Source organism: Canis lupus, chromosome 22, assembly GCF_011100685.1.
Source record: "Canis lupus familiaris isolate Mischka breed German Shepherd chromosome 22, alternate assembly UU_Cfam_GSD_1.0, whole genome shotgun sequence".
Taxonomy (NCBI): Eukaryota; Metazoa; Chordata; class Mammalia; order Carnivora; family Canidae; genus Canis; species Canis lupus.
The window spans coordinates 3278211-3303298 of NC_049243.1; the positions used below are offsets into that span (position 1 = coordinate 3278211).

A 25088-nucleotide genomic window follows, 5' to 3' on the forward strand; every position below is an offset into this window, starting at 1 on the left:
CAGACGCAGGCTGGCCCTTGTCAAGCTTACAGTCTAGGGGAAAGTATGGGGCATGAGTTTGCTGAGACCAACCCTAACACGGGTACCAAAGACTGGGTGGCTCAGAAAAGTGGAAATTTATTTCCTCACAATTCTGAAGGCTGGAAGTCTGAGGTGAAGACGTTGGCACAGTTCCCGAGTCTCTCTCCTTGGCATGTAGATGGCCATCTTCTCCCTGGGACTTCCTATTATTAGACCTCTGTGTGTGTCCAAATTTCCTCCTCTTATAAGGACACCACTCATTGGATTAACACCCACCCCGATGACCTCTTTTCAATTTGGTTACCTCTTCAAAGACTCTATCTCCAAATCCAGCCACTTTCTGAGGGGTCAGTCACAGGTACTGGTGGTTTAGAACTTTGACGTGTATTTGGAGGAGGCAAAACTTAGCCCATCCCATAGTAATTAAACAACACTCGCGTCAAGAAGAAGAATGGAGGGGCACCCGGGGGGCTCAGTATTTGAGCATCTGCCTTTGGCCCAGGGCGTGATCCTGGAGTCCCGGGATCGAGTCCCACATGGGGATCCCTGCATGGAGCCTGCTTCTCCCTCTGCCTGTATCTCTGCCTCTTTCTCTGTGTCTCTCATGCATAAATAGATAAAATATTTTTTTAATAAAACAGAAAGCCAAGGACTGGATAGGCTGAGATCAAAGACTAGACTCTGCGCTCGAAGCACGCCTGGTCGTCTCTAGGCAGCGACACTGTGTTCACCGCGCTCCAATGCTTGCTACCTGCAGTCTTCCTTTTCAGTGCTTTGGTATGTTTTGTGGCTTCTTCATTTAACAGGTTGACAGGAAGAAAACAAATTTCCATCTAGTTAGGATGAGATGCAACTGACATTTTAAATTTATCTTCTCTTCAGAGTGTCAGAAAATGAATATTTATTCTCTGATGCCTGATATTACGAAGTCATTCATTATCTTTCAGGGAACAGATTGGGTTGTGCATTGATACCTGCTGAGTTCCCAGATGAGCATATGTCACAATTCCCAAAAAAGGGCTCAGCTGCTTCTAAGTCTCCAGAGCAGTAAACACACCCCGGTCGGGGGAATGAACTCTGTCCGGCCTCATTACTTCTCTGTGACTCATTTTTGATGATTTTCAAAATTCGGAACAATTTTTATGGGGCCCTATGTAGACTCTACCTAATTTACCTAATTGACAATCCGCTTCCTCTAAACCTGTATCCGTTCTGGTCGCCAATCCTTCACGCCATGTGGCAGGCCGTACGTAAATTCATTAAATTCGTTTTAAATGGATAAAACTAAAACAGATTCTTGAAGCTGGATAGACCACAGTCACAAAGTGTTTGTTCCATTGCGTTCCTACCCCTCATCGCCCCCGCTCTGTTCCAGGACCAGACAGAAATTTATACAGTGACTTGACAAGCAATACAGGATTGGTATCACCTGGTGGTGAGGGGCCTGGCCTGCAGGGCGGCAGCCCCACCTTCCACCCCCCTGCAGGATCATGCAGGGGGACCCACTGAACCCCCAGGAGGCCCTTAGAACAAGGCCCGGCACCCAGTGACACACACGACGTATATTGTGAGAGCTGCTCTTATTATTAGACTTCGCAGGGCAGACTTTCCCGTGGATGGGCCCTTGCCCTCTCACCCCCCTCCGACAGGACCAGTGCTCTACGACGACCTTGAGCGCTTCTGTTACATCTTAATAAGATAAACACTTGACCTCTTAACTATGTGAAATCCACTACCTGTGCTTAGCTGGATCCACCCAACTGCAGCAACTCCCTTTTCTATGACCAGTAAAGTTAGAATTTGTGTAACTTTATCTTATTTTATTTTAGATTTTATTTATTTATTCATGAGACACAGAGAGAGAGAGAGGCAGAGACACAGGCAGAGGGAGAAGCAAGCTCCTTGCAGGGAGCCCAACGCGGTACTCGATCCCGGGATGCTGGGGTCACGGCCTGGGCCAAAGGCAGCCACTCAACCCCTGAGCCACCCAGGGACCTCCAAACAATAACCTCTTACTCCATTCATACTGCAGCCCCTGCCAACCGCCATTCTACTTCCTCTCTCTATGAATTTGACTACACTGGGTTTCTCATTATGTAAGTGGAACCTTACAGTACTGGTCCCTTTGTCTCTGGCTTATTTCACTCGGCATGTCTTCAAGGTTCATCCATGTTGCAGCATGTGTCAGATCACATTCCTTCTTAGGGCTAAGACCAACTTTTTTATTTTAGTGGTTGCAAAACATTCCCTTTCTGTTGTTGTAGTTTTAGGTGTTTCCCCCTTTTTAACGACTCCGCCAATGAACGTTGGGCTCCGTATTTAAATGTCCCCAAGTTTTTTGAGGCCTACCGTAATAATGGAAGCTTGAAAAAAAAAAAAAAAGGAAAAGTCTAATGTCCAGGAAATCTCACTAAAAACACGTCTTTTTGGTTTTATCAGACATAAATAGATTTTAAGATGCATTTCAGATTTTGTTTTAGAAGCCAGGGAAATGTTCAGATGTGTGGCTTTGTTGTCTTTCAGCAATGATTACCACATCATCTTGGCCAATATATTCACTAACCATAAAAGGAGAAAAATGTGCATTTCCTTGATAATATTGAGAATGAGTTGGCAAGTGATCCCTGAGCTCTGGGATAGGCTAAAAGGTGAAATGGAAGATGTTTCACCCTGCCAAGACTTGAGTTCAAGTCCTTAAAAATGGTTTCTTTTCCAATAATCGTTAAGACTTACAATTGCAACACTGGATGAGGAAGCTTCTGGCACGTATTTTATTTCAGACAGCAAACTATTGATGAGAAAAGCAGGGAGACATCAGATGAGAAAAACTGACAACAACCTTGGTAGTTTAAAATACATTTTTCAGTATGAATGGGGGCTCTGGTAACAAGCCTGGGCCTTCGAGGGATATGGATATCCTCTTTTTCTTTCTTTCTTTCTTTTTTTTTTTTTTTTTCTCTTTTTCTTATAGGGAGGGAAACTTTTCATTGGATTTTATTTTATTGTCCCAGGTAGAAGAAACATTTTTATATCCATTATTCATATATCCTGCCTAACACAAAAATTATTTAAGTAAATTGAGAGAAAATTAAAGAACATAATTTAAGAAATCTGAATATAAATTCTCTGGCTTGTTTTTTTATTGTTGAGGCATGGAACTTTCCTCTGAAGAGATGAACAGAAACTTCAACACGAACGTGAACTCTGATGACAGTGAGGAAATAACTCAGAGCTTCTCAGATGGTAGTGGCTATGTTTTGTCTACCTAGGGTGGGTCAGCTCAGTCCTCTATTGTAGTTAGGATTTTCTTGGCCCATAAATTGAGTAACCATATGCTGTAGATTTTCTGGAACAGCCTTCGTTTAAAATATTCTTTCCTGGTGTTAGACCATGTGTCAGGCCATGTGTTCTGACATTTTTATGGAAAATGTGGTCAGCTTACCCATAGTTTTCAATAGTTCCCTGATGGGTCTTTCCTTCAAGGTACCCAGAGGCATCTGGGTTGGGGTGTGAGTTCTACACATTCTCCAGGAGTCAGCTGATGTCTTTGCATCTCTGTGAAGTCCAACCTGCCTTTGGCAACCATTTCCAGAAACTTTCCCTCTCCATTTCTCACACCATTTACAGAATGTCACAGCCAGCCCAGCGTTCGGTGGTACGTGGTCTTACGTTGCTGTTGTTGCTGCATGTGGTTTAGCTTCATCTCCTCGACTACCTTGTGCAGCCTGGAAGAAAGGAACACCGCCCGATTGCTCTCACAACCTCCCCAGGGCATCACACCATACTGGGCAGACGCAGCTCCAGTTTAAACAAAAAGATTCGTTGAGTTTTTTGTATCATTCAGGGAGAGGAGCCCCTTGGGAAACGTCTCTACCTGAACCCTGTGGTGAACCTGTACTTACTAGGCTATTGGTTAAACCCTCACCACATTCTTGCCAGAATTCAAATATAGATTTTTGGCACCAGATTTCTATTCCAAAGTATTCATTTGATAACAAATAAGTAAACATATATTTGAGGGAAGAGGGGAGTAGAAATCCAGCCCTTGGGTTCTCGTATGTGCTAAGTACAAGAGCTAAGGTTTACGACTTTATGATTTTGTCCGAGACATAGACATAGAATTCCATAATTTCTTTTTCAGGTGTCTCTTCTTTTTTGTCTCCTCACTCCGGAGGCCCTCCCCAACTGTGGTGCTCTATTCTGTCAACGTTTGTTCCATGGGAGTTGCTCATGAGGGAGACAGGAGATGATTGCTCCCAAATCCACATCTCTTGAAGCAGCTCTTCCCTGCGCTCCAGCCAACTGCTCACGGGCAGGTGGAGGGTGTAGGAGAGAGAGAGGGTGAAGGCCTGGGAAGCTTGGGGACACTCGGGCAGCACCAGGCATCAGGGAGCCTTTTCGAAGGATTCAGAACAGATGAGATGGAGTAGATTGGGGTGGGGACACCTGTGGCCCGGATTTCAGAGGGCGTGGGCTCCAGATCGCTTAGTCCCCATGTCCTGAGGCACCTCTGAAGGCCTTGCGTCAGCTTGTGCCTCTATCACGCCTCCTTCCCAAGGCCCCATTCCTATTAGTATTAATGCTCATCTTTTTTCCAAGTAATTGGAATGTTTAAGAGAATCTAATTAGCCATATGTATACACATACTACATTAGATTTATAAGAGTTATTTAAGTACCTGGGGAAGATTTTGCTCATTAGGTTGTAAATTTGCTCTGCAGGCATTTAACATGTGTAAAACAAGAATTGACTCTGTTAAATTTACAAATGCAGTTTAAAATGGTTAAGGGGGTGTAATTATCCAAGTTTGTAAATGATATTGATTGCTTAATTTAACTTCTTTACCATGAGCTAACCAAATATGAATCAAAGAAAAGTGAGAGAATTATTCTTAACTTGCAATATAAGATTACTAATTGGAACTCAAGGAAAACTTGATTTTTAATTCTGTAACTTTAAAGAATGAATATCAATTTGATATCCCAATAAATACAGTTTTTTCTTTAAAAAAAAAAAGATTTTATTTATTTATTCATGAGAGACACAGAGAGAGAGGCCAAGACACAGGCAGAGGGAGAAGCAGGCCCCATGCAGGGAGCCCAATGCAGGACTCGATCCAGGACCCCAGGATCACGGCCTGGGCTGAAGGGAGATGCTCAACCGCTGAGCCCCCCAGGTGCCCCAATATAGGTTTTTTTCCTACTTCTAAAGATTTCTTTTCCGTTCAAGACATAAAAAACAAACAAGCGAACCTCTGATAATATTAAAAGACAGACCCTAAATATGTTTACATGTAAATGACCCCTTATTGGCCACAGTCTCTTTTTTCTTCTTATGGGGTCCTGAAATTTCTGGAATATAAATGATCCACAAGAGCCTTCCTTACCTAAGGAAGGGAATTGTTAGCACTTTTAAACTTTCCCGTTAAACACAAATTTCCTTCAATATCAGGCATGGGATATGGAACATGTTTGCTTGATGAAATGGAATTTGCTCCTTGATTTATAAATGATCTACGTTAACCCAAGCCTATTACTAAACAAATCACGGAGACTCTTTAGAGCTAGAAAAGTATCTCAGACCTGCTACCTTCCTCTCTCCTCCTGCTTCCTCCTGCCCCCTCTTAGTTTCTCTTCTTGGGGGCAATCCACAGGAAATAAAGAATGAGGATGCCAGCAGCTTCAAACACACATGCAAAACCTAATGTCTTTGATATGGGGAAAGCTGGAACTCTACCCTGCTGCTTCTTTACTTCTGGACGGTGCACTGCTGTCTAAAACTACAAATGAGGGGTGCCTGGGTGGCTGGGGGGTGGTTAAGCATCTGCATTGGGCTCAGATTGACCTCAGGGTCCTAGGATGGGGTCCCACAGTGGGTTCCCTGCTCTGCGGCGGAGGGGAGGGAGGGGGGGTGCTTCTTCCTTTCCCTCTGCCCCTGCCCCTGCTTAGGCTCTCTCTCTGTCTCTCTGAAACAAATACATCTTAAAAAAAAAAAAAAAAAGAAGGAAAAAAATAAAATAAAATTAAAATAAAATAAAATAAAATAAAATAAAATAAGATAAAATAAAATAAAATAAAATAAGGTGACAAATGAACCCACTACCATGGCACAGGTACACAATGCCTGATGAAGTGCCCGGCCAGACTCTAGAGCTCTTCCGTGTACTTGCTCTCTTCAGGCCACAGTGACCGAGTGGTGGCAGGTGGCCTACACCAGGGCCAATCACGACCACCTTACCCTCTAGACAGCTACGTACTTTTTGTTTGTTTTTGTTTTGTTTTGTTTTTGCTTTGGAGGCTTCTTGCTATTCATACTTGATTTTATTGAGGAAAAAAAATTCCTCTAACACTACCTTCTGGATTAGTCCAATTGAAGAGAACCCTGTCACTGCAGACAAACTATAAAATACAAAAGCAAATGAAAATGACCATATGCAGGGACTTATCAACGCTTATCAGTGTTTCTTGCTATTATAAGACCCCAATAAAATTCACAAATGAATTAAATATTTGGATGCTAAAGCGTATACCAGATGCAGCTCTACTGCATCACCTGAGAGTTAAACCTTCTCCGTGTATTTAATCAGCCTCCTTTATCTTTTGTGTGTTATATGTTTAAAGCGATAAAATAAATTGTCCTAATAAAAAGGCCACTATTGGGATGCTTGGGTGGCTCAGGGGTTGAGCATCCGCTTTGGGCTCAGGGCGTGACCCTGGGGTCCCGGGATCGAGTCCCGTGTCGGGCTCCCTGCATGGAGCCTGCTTCTTCGGCCTGTGTCTCTGCTTCTCTCTCAGTGTCTCTCATGAATAAATAAATAAAATTTAAAAACAAATAAAGGCCACTATTTTTTTTTCTGCTTCATATATTGGGATTTCAAATGGGAGTTCATTTTTAGAAAGGATTCTCTGCTAAGGAAAGTCTGAAAAGCCACTGATTTACATCAAGCTAAAAGCCTCTTATTTTTCCTCTAGGATTTCAGTCCTCGTCCTTCCTTATCTTGTTGCACAGAAACACCACCAGCAGCGTGCTCGTTCTCCTGAAGATTTCATATTTCCTCCCTCTTCAATAATCTACAAAGGCTCCTTGTAGACTACTAAACTAAATTCGGTGTTTCTGGCCTGGCTTTCCAGGCAGAAATAATCTGACCTGACTTTAGCTTATCCAGACATGTTCTTTCCTAGCCACTCACACAGATCCCTCGAGTCTGGGAAAGGTCACTGTGTCCCCACTTCCTTGTCTGCTGCCCCTGACAGGTCCTGTTGCTCCCCCTGCTCTGGGCCACCACCCATCTGGGATGTGGCCTGAGAGAAATGAAGCCCACTTGCCATCAGCTCTTTCCTACGCCCCAGCGTCTTCTGCATCTTGGTTCATTGTGTCCCTAAATCTGAGACTCTTCCCCTCCCCCTTTCCCCTCTCCTACTTCCTCGGGATCCTTCGCAGTCCACACACCTGGAGACTCTTTATTACCTTCCTGAGTTCATGATGATCTCTTCTTCCCACAGGTTTGTGTTTAATTTTGCCTAATTTTGCTTTCTTTGTTCTATGGTCTTCCCACCAGGATCACAAACTTCTGTATTTCTTCATGAGCTTGTGATGACCAATGGGGCTTAATCCTTGAAGGGTGGGTGGAGTTCTTGGCTGCAATTACATGCCCTGTCTTAGTCCCATCTGTCACTCACTGATTCTGCGATTTTTTATTTTTTTACATTTTTAAAATTTAAATTCACTTTGCCAACATATAATAGAACACCCAGTACTCATCCCATCAAGTGCCCTTCTCAGTGCCTGTCACCCAGTTAACCCCAACCCCCCACACACCCCTTCCACAACCCTTTATTTGCTCCTCAGAGTTAGGAGTCTCTCATGGTTTGTCTCCTTAATTGTTCCCACTCAGTTCCCCTCCTTTCCCTTATAATCCCTTTCATTATTTCTTATATTCCCCCTATGAGTGATTCTGCAATTTTAACCAAATCCTGTAAACTTTCAGAGTCTCATTTTCCCCTCTGTAAAATGGGAATAATGAAATCAGTTGGGCTTTAGAATACAGTTGTCACAGACGGAGTGCTCTGCCGCTGGTTTAGGCTAGCTGTCTTAGTGGAGTCACCATGGGTGAAGAAATGATTATTGAGTTGCTCTGGTTCAGAAACCCAACCTTATTAACCCACCCAGAGTTGATGGGTTGTAAGACTCTGAATCCTGAGATTATAGCTCACAAGAGACTGGTGGTTCTTTTGGCTCCTTTTCTGCATTTGCTCCCTGCGTCACTTCTCTAATCCCAAACACTGTTTTTACACACCGGTGACAGTCAAATGTTCGGGGCCCAGTCTGGATCTCTACTAAGCTTCATGGCTGTGAATCTAAAGGGCCCCTTGACATTTCCCCTGGGAGAGCTCACATGCTTCTCAAATGTCACGTGTTCAAGATGAACTCTTGTCCACTCCATAAAGTCGACATTCCCACCCAGGGCCACATCTAGTCTATGCCTCGTCCCTCCTTGCTCATTGGTGAATGGATGGCACCTCCTCAACCCAATTGCTCTTCCCCTACACACAGTCTATCAACAAGGTCTAGTAACCCTATTCCTGGGCATATGGCAACGCTGTCCCCTTCTGCCTACTGCCACCATTCTTGTCCACATCACCATTATCCCTTGACTGGATTATTGCAAAATTCTCCAACCTGGTCTCTCCATTTCTACTTCAATCCTCCCTCTCACCCATTCTTTCTATAGCAAATGGAAGGATCTTTTAGGAGCACAAACGTCATCATATCTCGTCCTAACTTTATATTTTGCATTCCAAATAATTCCAAATCATCTCTGAGTGGCCTCTGTGGCCCTTTGTGGTCTGGTCTGCCTCCCTCTCCAGGTCATTCCTTGTGGTCCTTCTCTTCCCTGACCCCATCCGATCTGTATTGGCCCTTCCGATCCTCAAACACGACAAACTCTTCGCTGTCTTCTGACAGTTTTCTCTTTGGTTCCATCAGCTGGTTGACTCCCGGCTCCACGTAAAGTATCAGAAGAGCCTCTCTTACTCCTTTAGCCTGATACACACTTAGTGCAAGGTGCAGTTGTGGTTTTATTCGTGTGGTTACTTGTTTGCCCCTCTCTCCTCTGGACCGTAACACCAGGGCAGGAGCTACTTACCACTGTATGGTGCCAGCCGGATGGTAGGGGCTCCCTAAGTGTTTGCTGAATGGATACTCACTTGTTCGCTTTATAGGGATTGCTTTCCAAGTGGTTCCCTTTCCCAGTGTCTGCAAAGCTGGTCAAAAGAAAAGTACTTGTGTGATAAACATGGACAATGTGAACCAAAATATTTGCATGGTGTCAGGAGAAACTTTGGTCCGTGAACTTGACCAGTCTGGTCTCATACGGGCATCCCTCTTGATGAGATTGTGCTGGATAAACATCCTTCCCAGCTCTTCGGCTTCTCTGCCCTACTAATACGTTTTCGTGATCACAAGCAATTGCATTGTTTCAGGCAGTCAGATCACAATACCATTGATTAGGTAATAGAATTACTCTACTACTAATAATAGGAATCACAACCATAAACGTTCATATCATACTTTATGATTTTCTAAGTGCTCTTAATGGGCATTATGTCTTTAATCTTGGAGTCTGGGCCTGGAGACACATCTGCTACCTCGGTTGATTTGGATGGATCCCAAGCTCTGTCTGGAGGAAAGACTACTTCAGCTGAGTGCTGATGTGAGGCTTTTTTTATATTGACTTTGGGTGGTTCCATCTCCAGATGGTGACCTTTTGGTCACCACATCCTCAAATTCTAGAGGCTTTTACTGGATATAGTCCCCACTTTACCAATTATCATTCCTCCTGAGGTTGTTAAGGCAGATAAATGGGGTAATACTAATAATAACAAATGCTCAAGTGCTCAGTGTGCAGGGCAGTGTCCTAAGTGCTTTACACACACTCCAGTTCACTCAGTCCTGGTAGCTGCCCCAACTCACAGGACGGCCCTGGACTCATCTGCCCACTGGTGCAGGGAGGACTAAGACCCAGGAAGATGAGGTGACTAGTCCTCTTGCCAATAACTGGGGGAGCTGGGACCTGAAGCCAGCAGACGGACTCAGGACTACATGCTCACGGCAGGTAGATCTGTGAGGGCTTGTTCACTCTTCCCTGACCGAGTTCTCCAGGCACCATCATCCAGCCTCAGGAGCGCTTGCCGGGCCTCAAGGCAGCTCAAGGCAGCCACCTCGGTGGTAGGGAAGGCAGGCTCACACAGGCCTGGCCAGGGTGGGTGGGCGTGGGCCCCCTGGTCCAGGGTGGGCTGGGGTGAGCCATGTGGGTCGGGGTGGGCTGTGGTGGGTCAGGGTGAGCCACAGTGGGTCGGGGTGGGCCACGGTGGGCCAGGGATGGGGGACAGGGTGGGCCGGGGTGTGCCACCGGGGGTCGGGGTGGGTGGCGATTGGCCACACCCGGGTGGCCCAGGATGGGGGGAGCTGGGGTGGGCAGTGGTGGGGCCGGGGTGGGTCACAGTGGGTTGTGGGGCCGGGGTGGGTCCCGGTGGGCCGCGGTGGCTGGGGTGGGCCAGGATGTGCCAGGGTGTGCTGCAGTGGGCTGCGGTGGCCCGGGCTGGGCCACGTGGGTTGAGGTGGGCCGGGCTGGGTCGCAGTGGGTCGCAGTGGCTCAGGGTGGGCTGGGGTGGGCCAGCAGTGAGCCGGGCTGGGCCATGGTGGGTTGGGGTGGGTCCCGGTGGGCCATGGTAGCTCAGGGTGGGCTGCGGTGGGTCGGGGTGGGCCGCGGTGGGTCGGGGTAGGTCCCAGTGGGCCGCGGTGGGCGGGGTGGGCCGGGGTGGGCCAGGGTGCCCTGTGCTGCGGGAATGAAGGCCCGCTGTGCCGGCCCACGCAGAGCAGGGGACCGCGGCTCCTCCTGCAGTGCGGTCAGGGAGGGCTTCCGAGAGGAGGCGACGGGCCGCTGAAGCCTGGGGGGCAGGCCCAGGCGGCCCAGACCCAGGGCAGGAGCGGGGTGTCCCGCAGGGCAGAACCTGCCGCGACTCCCGACGAGCCCGGGGCAGTCCGTGTGGCGCTCCCGGAGCGGGGAGCGGGGAGCGGGGAGCGGGGAGCGGGCCCGGGGACGCTGGAGAGGCAGGGCCCAGGCCCTGGCAAGGCTCCGGGGCTTCGCCCCAAGGGCCTCGGGCCACCTGGGAAGGGGGGGCACTGCGGAGGGCAGGGAGGGGCAGGCAGAGGTCTGGGGGCTGCAGTGCTGGGGGGCGGGGGAGGGCCGGGCAGGGGGGCAGCGGGGCTGCACCGGGTCCAGGAGGGAAAAGGAGCAGGACCGTGGGCGACGCAATGCGCAGGCCGGGGTGGGGGTGCGGGGAGGGCAGGGGGCCAAGGTCTCCATTTGCGCAAGGTCTTCATGATGGAAACCGGAGTGGAGCACGGAAACTGGAGCAGGTGTGCGGCCCCGGGGGCTCCGTGGAGGAGCAGCTGCCTTGGGCCCAGGCCTGACGCCGGGCCCCGGGATCGAGTCCCGCATCGGGCTCCCCGCAGGTGCTTCTCCCTCCGCCTGGGTCTCGGCCTCTGTCTGGGTCTCTCAGAAATAAATAAATAAAATCTAAAAAAGGGGGGGAGGGAAGAAAAGATAAGAAAAGAAAAAAAGAAAGGAAAGAAAGGAAAGGAAGGAAGAAAGGAAGAAAGAAAGAAAGAAAGAAAGATAGATTTGGGTGCGGAAATTGTCGGAGTGATGGATCGAATTTCAGGGGTGTTGACACAGAAGGGGATGTGCTGTCCACGAGGCACCTGGCTTGCACGGGTCACGGAGGAGGAATTGGGCTACAGAGTTTCTCTGACTCTGAGATGGTCGTTTTTCATATTTACTACTTCCAAAATTAGAATGTGGCTTAAAAAAAACCTGTTTGTTTGTTTTTTTAAATAGTGTTTTAACAGTGAACTATAATCGATGGTGTCTTAAAATAGACAATAGTCTGTAAAATAAGATTATTTCATAAAAACGTAACTAATATGTATTTAATGGCATTTTGAGAAATCAGAGAAGGGAAGCCTTTAAAAACACCCTTTATCTTTAAAAAAGAGAGAGAGAGAGAGAGATCATCTTTAGTGAAAGTACAATTCAGCAGCAGCACCAAATTTTGACACCATTGCCAAACTGGTAAAGTTTGAGTAATGAGGCTTTAACCACAAATCTTAGGGGCTTGAGGTGTCTGTTCTAAGTCCAGACCATTTCTTGCTCCTGTTTCTACCTGAGACAGAATTGTGCCTAGTGTTAACTTGATGAGCCACCTGTCTCCACGTTACAAAGGTTTGCTTGTCAGCCTTCCACAGAACAATGTGCTTTTGAAATTCAGTCCGTCATCCGTTTTCCCTGAGCATAAAATGCTGAACCTTTTCCTGTAACTATGGCAGCAGAATGTCCCTACTCACCCCACCTACCGCCCCACTCACCCACATAGGTGGGGCAAGAGCTAAAGAAAGAGTAATGTTAGTTTAGGAGAAGAAAAAGACTTAGCAACATCCCTTTCTCAAATCCTACATCATTTAGTCTCTGAGTTGTTTTTTGGCCAAAATACTATCTTGCATTGTTAATTTAATATTCATAACTGTGTATAAAACCTTCCCAGGATCCCTGGGTGGCGCAGTGGTTTGGTGCCTGCCTTTGGCCCAGGGCACGATCCTGGAGACCCGGGATCGAATCCCACGTCAGGCTCCTGGTGCATGGAGCCTGCTTCTCCCTCTGCCTATGTCTCTGTCTCTCTCTCTCTGTGTGTGTGAGAGAAGGGGCCCAGGCCCCTTCATAAATAAATAAAATAAAATAAAAATTTTATAAATTTTTATCATAAATAAATAAAAATTAAAAAAAAAAAAACCTTCCCGATTAGATTTTTGCTTAGCAGGGGAGCAAACAACTATAGCTACTCCCTACAATCCTTGGTTCCAGAATCTTTACCTGCCTTTCTGCTTCGCTTTCACCAGATCATTCTGGAGCCTTCGATTAAGGCCTAGGTCTCACCCAGACCACCACTTAGCACGGCCAAAGCTCAAGGGAACTTTTCATTGCAGCAAAATATACATAGCATAAAATTTATCATCTTAAGCATTTTAAGTATGCAATTCAGTGGTATTAAATAGATTCCTCACACTACGCAACTATCACCCCCACCCATCTCTCAAGGAAACTTTTACAAATTTTGCAAGTCATCCTTGTGCAGAGGCCATGCTAATCTTCTCTGTTTTGTTCCAATCTTAGCACGTGTGCTGCTGAAGCAAGCACTCACCAGAAAACTTTTAAAAACAAAACTTTACTTTCAACTTGTCTATGAGGCCGGCATTACCCTAATACCAAAACCAGATAAAAATACTACAAGAAGAAAATTACAGATCAATAGCTCTCATGAACATAGGTGCAGAAATCATCAACAAAATATTTAGCAAATTGAATCCAATAATGTCTAAAAGAATTATAGACCACGACCGTGTTGGATTTATTCCAGAAGTTCAAGGCTGGTTCTACATTTGAAAATCAACCCATGTAATCCACTATATCATAAAGAAAAATAATCATATGATCATATCGATCGATGCAGAAAAAGCATTCGACAAAATCTTACACTTCTCTATTACAAGAACTCTGCACAAACTAGGAATAGAGAACTTTCGCAACATGATAAAAAAAAGAAATCATCTATAAAATCCCACATCAAACATACTACTTTATTGTGAGAAACTGTATGCCTTTTTTTTAAGGTCAGGAAAAAGTCGAGATATCCTCTCTCACCGCTCCTAATTAACAACATACTAAAACCCCTAGGTCGTGCAGTAGGACAATAGAAGGAAACAAAATGTAAACAGACCAAGAAAAAGAACCAAAACAGATCTTTACTCAGAAACAAAGGTCGGCACCTCAAGTCCCTTTTAGAATTTGTAGACTTTCTTTATTGCATATCTGTCTTCTGTTTTGAAGATTTCTACACTTATTTGTATTATTGCCTTCCTTCTATTTTCTTGAGTTTCAGTTGCTGTTCCTTTTCTAGCTTCATAAGATGGAAGCTAAACTCATGTGGACTTTCAATTTTTGTTCTTCTCAAATATATACACGTAAAGCTATGAATTTCCCTTTCAGCCCTGCTTTATCTATATCCCAAATGTTTTGGTATGTCACATTTTCATTATTATTCAGTTTAAATTAATTGATTAATTAATTTATTTAAAAGATTTACCCATTTATTCATGAGAGACCCAGAGAAAGAGGCAGAGACACAGACCGAGGGAGAAGCAGGCTCCCTGTGGGGATGAGTCCAGGACCCAGGGATCATGCACTGAGCCAAAGGCAGGTGCTCAACCTCTGAGCCACCTAGGGGCCCTTAAAATAGTTTATAATTTCACTGCAATTTTTTTTCTTAGACCTACAAGCTATTTAGAAATGTGCTGCTTAATTTTCAAACACATGGGGGGTGTCTAGTTATCTTCCTGTTACTGATTTCTAGTTTGATTCCACTGGGGTCAGAGAACACATTTTTTTATGAGTTCACTCTTTAGGAATTGTTTGAGACTTGCTTTATGGCCTACCAGGTGGTCCATGTTGATAAGGGTTCATATGCTCTCACAAACAGCATGTATGTGGCAATTGTTAAGTATGAAGTTCTGTAATATGTCAATTATGTCAATTTGATTATTTGTGTTGCTCAAGTTTTCTATATTTTTGCTGATTCTTTGTTTCTTTTATCAGCTATTTAAAGAGGTGCTAAAATCTCCTGTAATGATTATTGGTTTATCTATGTCTTCTTTTGGTTCTGTCAACTTTGCTTAACATATATTGAAACTATGCTACATTTTCCACAAATTAGTTATACATTATAAATTATTAGGTGCACACAAATTTGGGGCTGTTTTATCTTATGTAGACTGACGTTTTTATCATTATGAAATTTCCCTTTTTAATCTCTAGAAATAGTTCTTCCCCCAAAGTCTTTGTTGACTGATATTAATATAGCTCTACCAGCTTTCTCTTGGTTAGTGTTTATATGGCATATTATTTTCATTCTTTTTTCTTTAAATCTTTTTATTTTTATATTTAAATTGAGTCTCTAGTAAATAGCACATGGATTTTGCTTTTTTATCCAAAAGCAATTTTGGTCTTTTAATTGGAGTAATGATCTATTAAGATTTAATGTAATTCTTGAAATGTTTATATTTACTATCTTGTTATATGTTTCTATTTCTGTTCTTTACTGCTTTATTTCTCCTTTTTTGGTAGAAGAATCAAGTTTGTTTTTTTTTTTAAATTTTATTTTTTCCTCCTATTTTAGCTTACTGGTTATTAGCTTTTAGAGGTTCTGGGTTATTTCATCTTTTTTTCTAAAAGGAGGGCAGATGGTACAGGCCAATCACCTTAATCCTGTCAAGGGTTGTTCTAAGCTTTCTTAGGGTTGGTCCTTTTGGGTTTACCTTCATTACCAAGCTATGGTCTTCCTGGAGTCTCAGTCAGAGATTTGGGTATTGCTATCCCAAGTTGGTGAACCTTGTACTCCACCCTCAATCTGTTCAATTCCATGCTGCTGCAGAATCTTTGTACAAAGCGTTCCGTTAGCTTTCCTATAGTCATGGCTATGCTGGCTTAGTTTGGGAGTTAGCAAACACCTCAATAGGAGATTGCTCCTAGCCTCCCGGGTTCACTTGTCGGCAATTCCCCCCTATGTGAGGTTTTACCACCTAAGTCCCAGCCACTTTGGCAACTTTGAACTCCAATCTGTCTCCGCAGCCCAATCGAAGAATAGAGTAGCTACCACTTACCCTATTCCTTGCCCTGTGAATTGGGCTGGGGTGAATACAGAGCTCACCTACTCTTAGGGATTGTCTGCATTGGTTGCTCATCAGTGCCTTCAAATGCTTGTGATATGTATTCCTTTTTTTTTTTTTTTTTTTTTTGAAGATTTTATTTGTCAGAGAGAGAGAGCACAAGTGGGGGGAGCGGCAGGTAGAGGGAGAAGCAAGCTCCCTGCTGAGTCTGATGTGGGACTGGATCCCAGGATCCTGGGATCATGACTTGAGCTGAAGGGAGCCACCGACTGAGGCATCCCAGCTTGTGTTATATATTCTGTGCAGCTGATAATAGCTGTTTTCAACAGGGTAGTTGGTTCAGTACAAGCTACTCTATTATGGCTGGAATCAAAAGTGTTCCCCTATTACAATTGGATACACTCTATGTTATAAATAAAAAATCTAAAACAACTCAAGAGTTTTAAGATCTAAAAATCTAAGAGAACTATACCACCATCCTCAAGTATTTCCAACTTGGCATTCTGTTTAGATCCAATGCCCTTCCTTTCTCATCTTCAGCTTGGTTCTTTGGCCAGAGCTTTGCATTTGGACTGAGAAAATGAAGGTTTGGTTCCTAGACTTCTATATAACAATTATGTGATCCTGGACAAATCTCTTCTTTTTACCACTTCAGTTTTGTCATTGGTCAAGGAGGATAGCCATTACTGCCTGCCTACCTTAAGTCTTTTCAGGAACAAGCAGGACAAATACTTGCCCTGTCTTCCTGACAGAGATGGTATGAGATCAGCTTAATGTTGAAAGCAAGGTTCACAGGCTGCCATCCCCATACACACGTGGGAGCTTTCACAATTTTCAGCTCGTGGACAATTTCTTCTCGTGCTCTACTTTTCTTTTTCTCATCTTAATTAGAGCTGTGAATTAGACACAAATGTGATTGCTGTTTCTTCTGCCATCTGGGTCAGACTGTCCTGCCTAACCCCTACAATAAAAAAGAATGCAGGTGTTTGAGTGGGATGTTGGTTTTGGGAGAGCTGGCTGGCCAGGTGACTCTGACCAGAGACTACTTCCTAGAGACAGGCCGTGGAGGAACCCAAACTATCAGAAGGGTTTTGCTCAGTGTGGAAACAGCACATAAAACGCCATGAAACACTGAATGGCATTAAGCTTGGACAGCCAGATGGGGATGTTGTTAGAAGTGCAATTACCTTTTAGCTGGAATTTTGGGGCCTAATGAGACAAGGCTTCAGTGGCACAGCTCCATTTTGTCTCTGACTCTACTTTTTCTAGTTTTTATCCCTGACTAATCCTTTCTGGTGGGTATAGCCTCTTTTAGGTATTTTACTAAAGTCAGCCTGGTTGGTGTCTTGTTGTCCTTTCAGGGTCACCCCACATCTCTGCTCAGATGCCTTATGTGCTCTGTTTACAGGTTGGCTCTTAGAGCGTTGCTGCTTTTTGTTCCAAAATTTGGGGAAAGGACCTTATTATAACCTCTGTGTCTAGACCTATTATAACTCCAATAGGCTCTTTATATATTTGATCTTTACACCAGTCTGGAAGGTTATCACTTTCCTTTTACAGATTTGGAAACTAAGGATCATAGAAGCTAAGACATCTGTCCAAGGTCACAAAGTGGAACGTTACACAGAATTTTCAAATTCAGGTCCGACCTCGAATTCAGAGTTCTGTCTGCCTTTTGGGGCTGCTGCAACGTAAGTACTATGTGGGTGAATCATTCCAAATTCTTGTGTCACCTATAGAAGAAAAGAGACCTAAAAAAAAAATGTGATTGAGTCAAACAAAGAACCCTCTGGTCTAGCATATCTTTATGTCTTTCTACCTTAATCCATGTTTCTCCTTCTAGAATTCTGTTCATATCTACCGAGCACTTACGATGTGCTAAGAACACATAATAATACAAAGACACAAAGCCTACATTCAAGTAAGAGTTTGAATAGATATAACCTTTAGAGAAGGTAATTTAACAACATTTTTCATCTTTCAAATGTGCAGAACTTCTGACCTACTTTAGGAATTACTTATGTGCTCCTAAAGCCTACAGTGTAACTAAGAATAATGACAAATGTATAAATAAATGCAAAATATACAGTATCAAATTGATATAAGTATGTAAAGGGAAAAAAAGGACTGCTATCACTCTGGTTTCTACTAGAACCAGTAGTGTGTGTGTGTGTGTGTGTGTGTGCATGTGTGTATTTATTATTTATTTATTTATTTTTTATTTATTTATGATTATGAGAGAGATATTTATTACAAGGAGTTGGCTTATGCAGCTGTGGAGCTGGTTAGGCAAGTCTGAAATCTGTAGGGCAGGTCAGCAGGAAGGGAAGGCTGGAAATTTTTGATCAGGGGCTGATGCTGCAATTCCACAGCCCGAGTTTCTTTTCCCTCAGAGAAACTTTGGTTTTGCTTCTAGGGCCTTTCAACTGATTGGATGGGGCCCACTTAGATTATCAAAAAAGTATTCCCCTCCACTTAAAATCAATTTAAGTAGGTTTTAATCACATATACAAAATACCTTCACCTACATTAGTGTTTGACTGAATGACAGAGGACTATAGCCTAACTCTAGCATAAAGTGAACCAGCACAAGAGGGTAAAATATCAATAGAAATATTAAATATAGATGATCAACAAGCTATAGTCATATGCAAAAGCATTTAAAAAGACGGTTAAAGTATGTTACTAAAGCATATATTCAATGAAAAGAAACAAAAAATCTAAGTCAAAGTGTCTTGAACAATAAATTTATTAGTTTACAACATAGGAAAACCAGAAATAGGGTGGAGTGCTTTGGCTCTGGCCATCTTTTTGGCCCTCCATCCTTTGCTGACTCGGTTCTCAGGCTGCTTGATAGGGTGGCTGCAGCAGTCCCAGGCCTCGTCTGCATGAGGAAGAGAGAAATCATATCTTCCTATTACTCTTTGAAGAGTGGGAAACTTTTGAAATGCCTCCAGCAAAACTCCTCTCAAGTCTCATTGGCCTTAATTGGGTCATGGGTCCGTATTAGGGCTAGTCTAGTGATTAGTGAATACCATGCACTAATAGACTTAGCTTGAGTCGGTCAGTAGTAAGGAGAAGGGAAGGTTATAATTGCCCTAGACCAGGGCCTCCCAACCTTTTTGACAAGTAATGATGCATGTATGGCTGGCAGACTGGAATGGCTCAAAGCGAGCGCCTTGGGTCTCCAGACCTCCCCAGGGTCCACCTGGTTGTCTCAAGAGATAAATATCTCTATACACCAATGGGAAACAACTTGCATGTTGGGTTAGACCAGTTAGGAATCACCCCCTAGGGAAAGGATCCATCCCCAAACTGTGAGACTTCTACGCAGTGGGGGAAGTGTGGACTGGTTAAGTAAGGACACAATGGGTCATAAGGAGAAGAGACAGGAAGGGTCTAGGAATCAAGTGATGGGAATATTTATGTCACAGAAACTGACAAATGCTACAAATCATTGTTTTCCTCTAGAAATCAGTTTTTAAACCTTTACCAGCACCTGAAGGGCCCCAAGACAGATACACTGGAGGAGGAACAGGCTTGGCTTTTATCTCCCTATTGGGAATCCTGCTCTTTTTTTTTTTTAATTGAGGTGAAATTCATAGAACATAAAATTCACCATCCTACTCATCCCTTTTGAAGTTTATTCAAGCTCATGGTTGTCGCCTCTTTATTCATTATCATATTTAATTTTTGAGAAGGTAACACGTTTACATTCAGAAGGTACAAAGAAATATCCGATGAAAAGCGTCCCTCTGTTTCTGTTCTCCAGTCATCCAGTTTTCTTTCCTTAGAGAAAACCCAGGGTAATGGATCTTTTGGTATTCTTTCTGAAAATTCTTAAATACATCAATCCTTAGACTATTTTTAAACACACACACACACACACACACAGCTCTAACCTTGTTTTTCTTCATCTAACAAAACGTATCAGGGATGGTTCTATTCCAGTACATATAGAACCTCCTTATTTTCACATTCACATACAAGCAGCTACTCTGAATGACTTTGAACATACCCCTTTTTGCATTCATGTGGATGTATCGTAGGACCAGTTATGAGTAAGGTTGCCCATCTTTTTATATGGTCATGGGCCATTTCTGTATCTTTTTTGTTTTTGTTTTTTTTTTTTTTGTAAACTATCTCCTTCGATCTTTTTCCATTTATTCTATTAGATTTTGGGGTACTTTTATTTTTTATTTTTTTAATTTTTTATATTTTTATTTATTTATGATAGTCACACACACAGAAAGAGAGAGGCAGAGACACAGGCAGAGGGAGAAGCAGGCTCCATGCACCGGGAGCCCGACGTGGGACTCGATCCCGGGTCTCCAGGATTGTGCCCTGGGCCAAAGGCAGGCGTCAAACTGCTGCGCCAACCAGGGTTCCCTTTGAGGTACTTTTAAAATTAAAATTTAGTAGTTCTTGTATCTGAAGGAAATTGTCCTCAAATACCTTTTTTTGTTTTTTTCTTCCTGTTTTGTCATTTATCTTTTGGCTTTGTTTCTGGTGGTTTTTTTTCCCATGAGGGTCTTTTTGTTTGTTTTTAAAATTTTTTAATATAATTGAATCAACCAGTTTTGTGTAGTTGAATTTTTTATGGCCTCTTGGTTTTATGTGATACTTCCTCACTCCAAAAATCATCAAAAAACTATTAAAAATGCAACCCAATTTTCTCTAGTACTTTTACATTTTCATTTTTTATATTTAAATCTCTGCTTCATATGGATTTTGTTCTACTTTCAATGTTTTTTTCTATGTGGCCATACAGTTTCTTCAATACCATGTGTTGAGCAATCCACCTTTTCCTCTGCTGTTTTGAAATGTCACCTTTAGATATTCATTTATAGAAGAGAGAATTGGAAGGGTTGGTACCTGCCATGTAGACAAAAGAGAGCCAGCCTTTGCTGTCTTTGGGAAGTGACAGTACAGGCATACAGCCACCTGCTTGACCCGATAGATTTCTGTTTGCTTTAATTTCCTATTTAGAATTTTGTGTAGTTGCACCTGAGTGGCTCAGTGGTTGAGCATCTACCTTCGGTCCAGGGTGTGATCCCGGGGTCTTAGATCGAGTCCTGCATCAGGCTCCTTGTGTGGAGCCTGCTTCTCCCTCTGCCTGTGTCTCTGCCTCTCTCTCTGTGTCTCTCATGAATAAATAAATAAATAAATAAATAAATAAATATCTTAAAAAAAAACATCTTTGTGTGTGGAGGGGATGGGGCAGGTAACACACAAGTTCTTAGGACAATTGGGAAACAGATATATATATATTTATATTTATATATATATTTATATTCTTGTCTTCTGAGGAGGAGGGGGTCATACAAATGAGAGCAGAAACTGCAGAACTAAGCCATTTTTTGCTTTCAACTACTTGGTTACTTCCTCCCTTTATCAAGAAGTTCTGTGTCTACTTCTTGGGTAACATCGATTTTGCTATTATTATAACTGCAGAGAACAAAAACAGGAATGGTGAATAACATATTAAATAATCTCTTTCAGAGAAAGTAAATTTCCTACACATAAAGAAAACATTTTGACCATGGTTTTGGAGGCTGGAAGGGTTCCTCCTAGCCAAAGCTAATCTTGGCTGGGGATCTATAGACGGTGACACTGTCAACGGTCATTGTTTATGAGGTCAGGAAAAGAAAAAAAAAGGAGGAACTGCAGATAGCTGACGGAGTGGCCAGAGATTGTGACTCGGTCACATGCTGGTCTCCAGAAGTGGTCTCAGACCAGCGTACAAGGCCCTGTTGGTCTGTGGGGGTGAACGGCCCGGGCAGTTTGCTTATTCTTTGTTGCATCTTCTCCACAGAATGGGGTCCTGAGCTGCTGAGCAGAACTTGGAGGGGACAGGCGGCCTATTGGCATCCCCACATTGGGGGGAAGAAGGCTTGGCCAGCCAGGGCTTGAAAATACAAGTAACTCGAACACCCAAAGCACTCCTCTGTACCTGGAGAACCTGGGGTGGCCTTCCCCCTTCTGTCCACATACTCTGCTGATGTGGCACCTGAGTCAGTTCTTAATCCCTTGTGGGGTCCTTGGTGTTAAAATTTCAGTTTGATTTCACTTACTCCTGTTTGGGTGGGATAAGGGAGGCCAGCCAATAGGAGAGGCTCACTGTGTTGTCCCAAACCCACAGAGTGACTCTGGGCTCCGTTTTACATCGTCTCCCACAGGGGAAATCTCAGGGCGAGTAAAAATAGAGAGCAACCTATGGCATCTTTGGTTGCTGTGTCCCCATGGTAGGTTATTGATCAGGACTGATTTTAGCCTAATAGAAACTTATCGTTGGAGGAGGTAGAGAAATCTTGTCCTTGGTCTTGTTTTCTCCAAACCCCAACTCACCTCTTACTGCCTTCTCACACTTAATCATTACTTGTCAAAAGGTCTTGTGGTCCTTAGCACTTGACGCACAATTCCATCACTCTTAGGGTCATGAGACGGGGGTCAAGACCTTTTCTCCTGTCATAGCTACTAGTCCATCAAGTAAAAATGGCAAACATGCTGGCTTTAAGTAAAATATTAAATCTAGTTATGTAAGGAAAAGATAGGGGCACCTGGGTGGCTCAGTCAGTTAAGTGTCTGCCTTCAGCTCAGGTCATGATGGGGGGGTGGTTGGCAGGCAGGGGGTATTCTGGAATTGAGTCCTGTGTCGGGCCCCCTGCTCAGTGGGGAGTCTGCTCCTCCCTCTCCCTCTGCTCCTCCTCCTCCTCCCTGCTCATGCTCTCTCTCTCTCTCTCTCACTTACTGTCTCTCAAATAAATTTTAAAAATCTTTTAAAAAAGAGACAAACCATTAAGCATAGTATAAACACAAATAGCATTCTTAAATGCTGGCTTCTTGAAGAGGAGAAGAAGGGGAATGTATTAGCAGAGGAAGGGGGGAGAAAAGAAAGACGGGATATAAGAGGAGGCCACGGATTCAGTGGACAAAAGCAACAGTGTTGGCTCTTGTATATGCTCTCCTTTGAAGTGTCAAAATATTAAAACAACTATTTCCAGTTTTCCATTGCTTTCATTCTTAACTGTTGGTTTCGACTGTGGGAACCAAATCAACCTCCTCAATGAAATCATTTTCTAACCACAAAGGCAAGAAGAACTAAAGTTAACTACCGAAAAGTCGTGTCAGAAGCCAGGTGTTAAGGGCTGATGCCCCAAATTCATACACTATAGCCCTGATCCCCAGTGCGATGGTGTTGGGAGGTAGGGCCTTTGGGAGATAAATGCGTTAGATGCGGTAATGAGGCCGGAAGCTTTATGATGGGATAAGTATCTTTATAGGAAGAGGAACACAGGCAGCTTACTCTCTCCCTGTGTACACCTCAAAAAAGAAAAAAAGGCCCTATGAAGTCACAGTGAGAAAGTGGTCATCTACAAGGTAGGAAGGGTTCTTAGCAGAAACCGAGCCTGTTGGCATCTGCATCTTGGACTTTCACCCTTCAGAACTGCGAGAAATAAATGTCTATTGGTTAAGTCACCCAGTCTATGGTATTTTGTCATAGCCACCTGAGGTGACTAAGATACCAGAGAATTGGACAACCACCTATTGGCTAAAGGTCATGGTCATAGTAGGGTTGGGGGGATGGACTATGTGTGTTTGCTCGGATTCTTCATGTGAAAGTCCTCTCAAGGATTCTGACTGTATCCGCATTTTGACATAGGCCTCTTAAATGCCAGGTTGCCTGTAATACGCAAAGGAATGAGTCACTAATGATGGAAGGTCAGGTTCCATACCACGTAAGAAATCTGTTTCTCTGCGGGGAAGGAAGAAATTTTCCATTTCTTTTTTGTCTGTTTGTTTCGACTCTGCCACAGGCCAGAGATTCTCTTCCTATGAGAGATCCTTTGTGGACATATTTGCATCAAAATATCTCTCCCTCCATTTCTCACCTCCTTTCTGACCTTGTACACATGGTTAAGTGCTGCTTATCAAGCAGCTGTTGCTGGGAAAAGGGAGAGGTTGTGTTGGGGGGGCCCTCCCTCTCCTCAGCTATCATGAGCTTCTCTGGCTCTGCTTCTGCAGGATGACAGGGAGTGTCCCACCCACTGTGACTAACACTTCTGTTGAAGCACTTAATTGCTGTCCTTCTGACAAGTCTTCAGAGCATAAGCACAAGTACACTACACCCCACTGCAACAGATAGCTGATAAGCTGCTGCTGGGGCTTGGGTGAACAATTCACTTTCTACTTCTTTTTTAGAACCTTCCACAGCAGAATGCCTTTAAAGAGCTGGCTATTGCAACCTCTCATAGTCAATGGAGCCAATGACAATCTCATCCCCAAGAACATTGTTGGTTTGGGGGCAATGCTTTGCATTTAATGAAGACAATAACTTTCCACAACTTCTAGAAAACACAGTTTGGCTCTATGGTGGTGGCAAGTGCTTATTTTCCTTCATATCAGCCCAAAGAAGTTTTCAAAGTTCAGAGATTTTCCTCACTAACAGCTGGTTAATAACTACAGATGGAAATTTCTTTGGCAGCAGGCTGAGGAGCCCGGAGAGGGTAACCAGCGCTCAGAGGACTCTTGCCACCTTGCCACCAAGCAAGAGGAACTGGTTTTCTGCAACTGGTTTTATGACACCAGTGGGGAAACTGATTACCCTCCAGTGGAAGTGCTGCAGCTGGTTTGTTCCATATCATCATTTGCCTCCTTCTCAGTCCCTGCCTTGTGTCAACTATAGTTCCACCTTCCTCAGTTTCAATTTCAGAAATGCAATTTCCCTGAAATGGCTTTTCTCTGACAACCTGGGCTGGTGGCTGCCTCTGGCCACACCTTACCTCCAAGGCAAACAAGCACCTTTAATTTGGGCTCCCAAGTGGAAATAACAGATAGTCATCAAGAACAGAGGGCTCTTGCCTGGGCTTGCTCAGAAAATCCCCTTTGCAGAGGGGGTGCAGCTGTCTCCCCAGCTCCCTAGTTACGTGTCCCTCATCAAATTGTCAGGACATTGAATTCTGTCAAATATTAACCCTTGTCCTTGGTTGCTTTAGTGAAGAGAGATGAGGGTGGAAGGTAAAAGAGAAAGGGCATGTAGAAATCAGAGTGAGAGACACTAAGGGAGGACCGGAAGGAGGAAGGGAAAGAATGAGAGTGGGGGACCCAGCAGGTCCTCTGGGCACAGGGAGCCGCCAGCCTCACTACCTACTTTGCCCATTCGCATTGGGGGTCAGGGCTCTCACCACAGTTCATTGCTCCAGTTGGAGCTTTTGTTCTTATTGTTATGAAAAAATATGTAATTACCAAGTGGGGAATAAAACAGTGAGGCTAAAAGCTGCATGTGC

General features: G+C 43.9%; 2 long non-coding RNA genes and 1 other non-coding gene across 3 annotated transcripts; 1 reads left to right on the forward strand and 2 right to left on the reverse strand.

Moving 5' to 3' along the window:
• Positions 1-2937: 2937 nt before the first annotated feature.
• Positions 2938-7619, reverse strand: LOC111091765. Its single transcript, XR_005375971.1, has 2 exons — positions 7489-7619; positions 2938-3746 (listed from the first exon to the last, which is right to left on the reverse strand). It is a non-coding gene; the product is annotated as an uncharacterized LOC111091765 (long non-coding RNA).
• Positions 7620-9971: 2352 nt separating this feature from the next.
• LOC111091763 lies at positions 9972-22417 on the forward strand. The gene is made up of 3 exons (XR_005375972.1): positions 9972-10135; positions 17362-17492; positions 21617-22417. It is a non-coding gene; the product is annotated as an uncharacterized LOC111091763 (long non-coding RNA).
• On the reverse strand, positions 13175-13276 carry LOC119865277. The gene has a single exon (XR_005376656.1). It is a non-coding gene; the product is annotated as a U6 spliceosomal RNA (small nuclear RNA).
• Positions 22418-25088: the final 2671 nt, after the last annotated feature.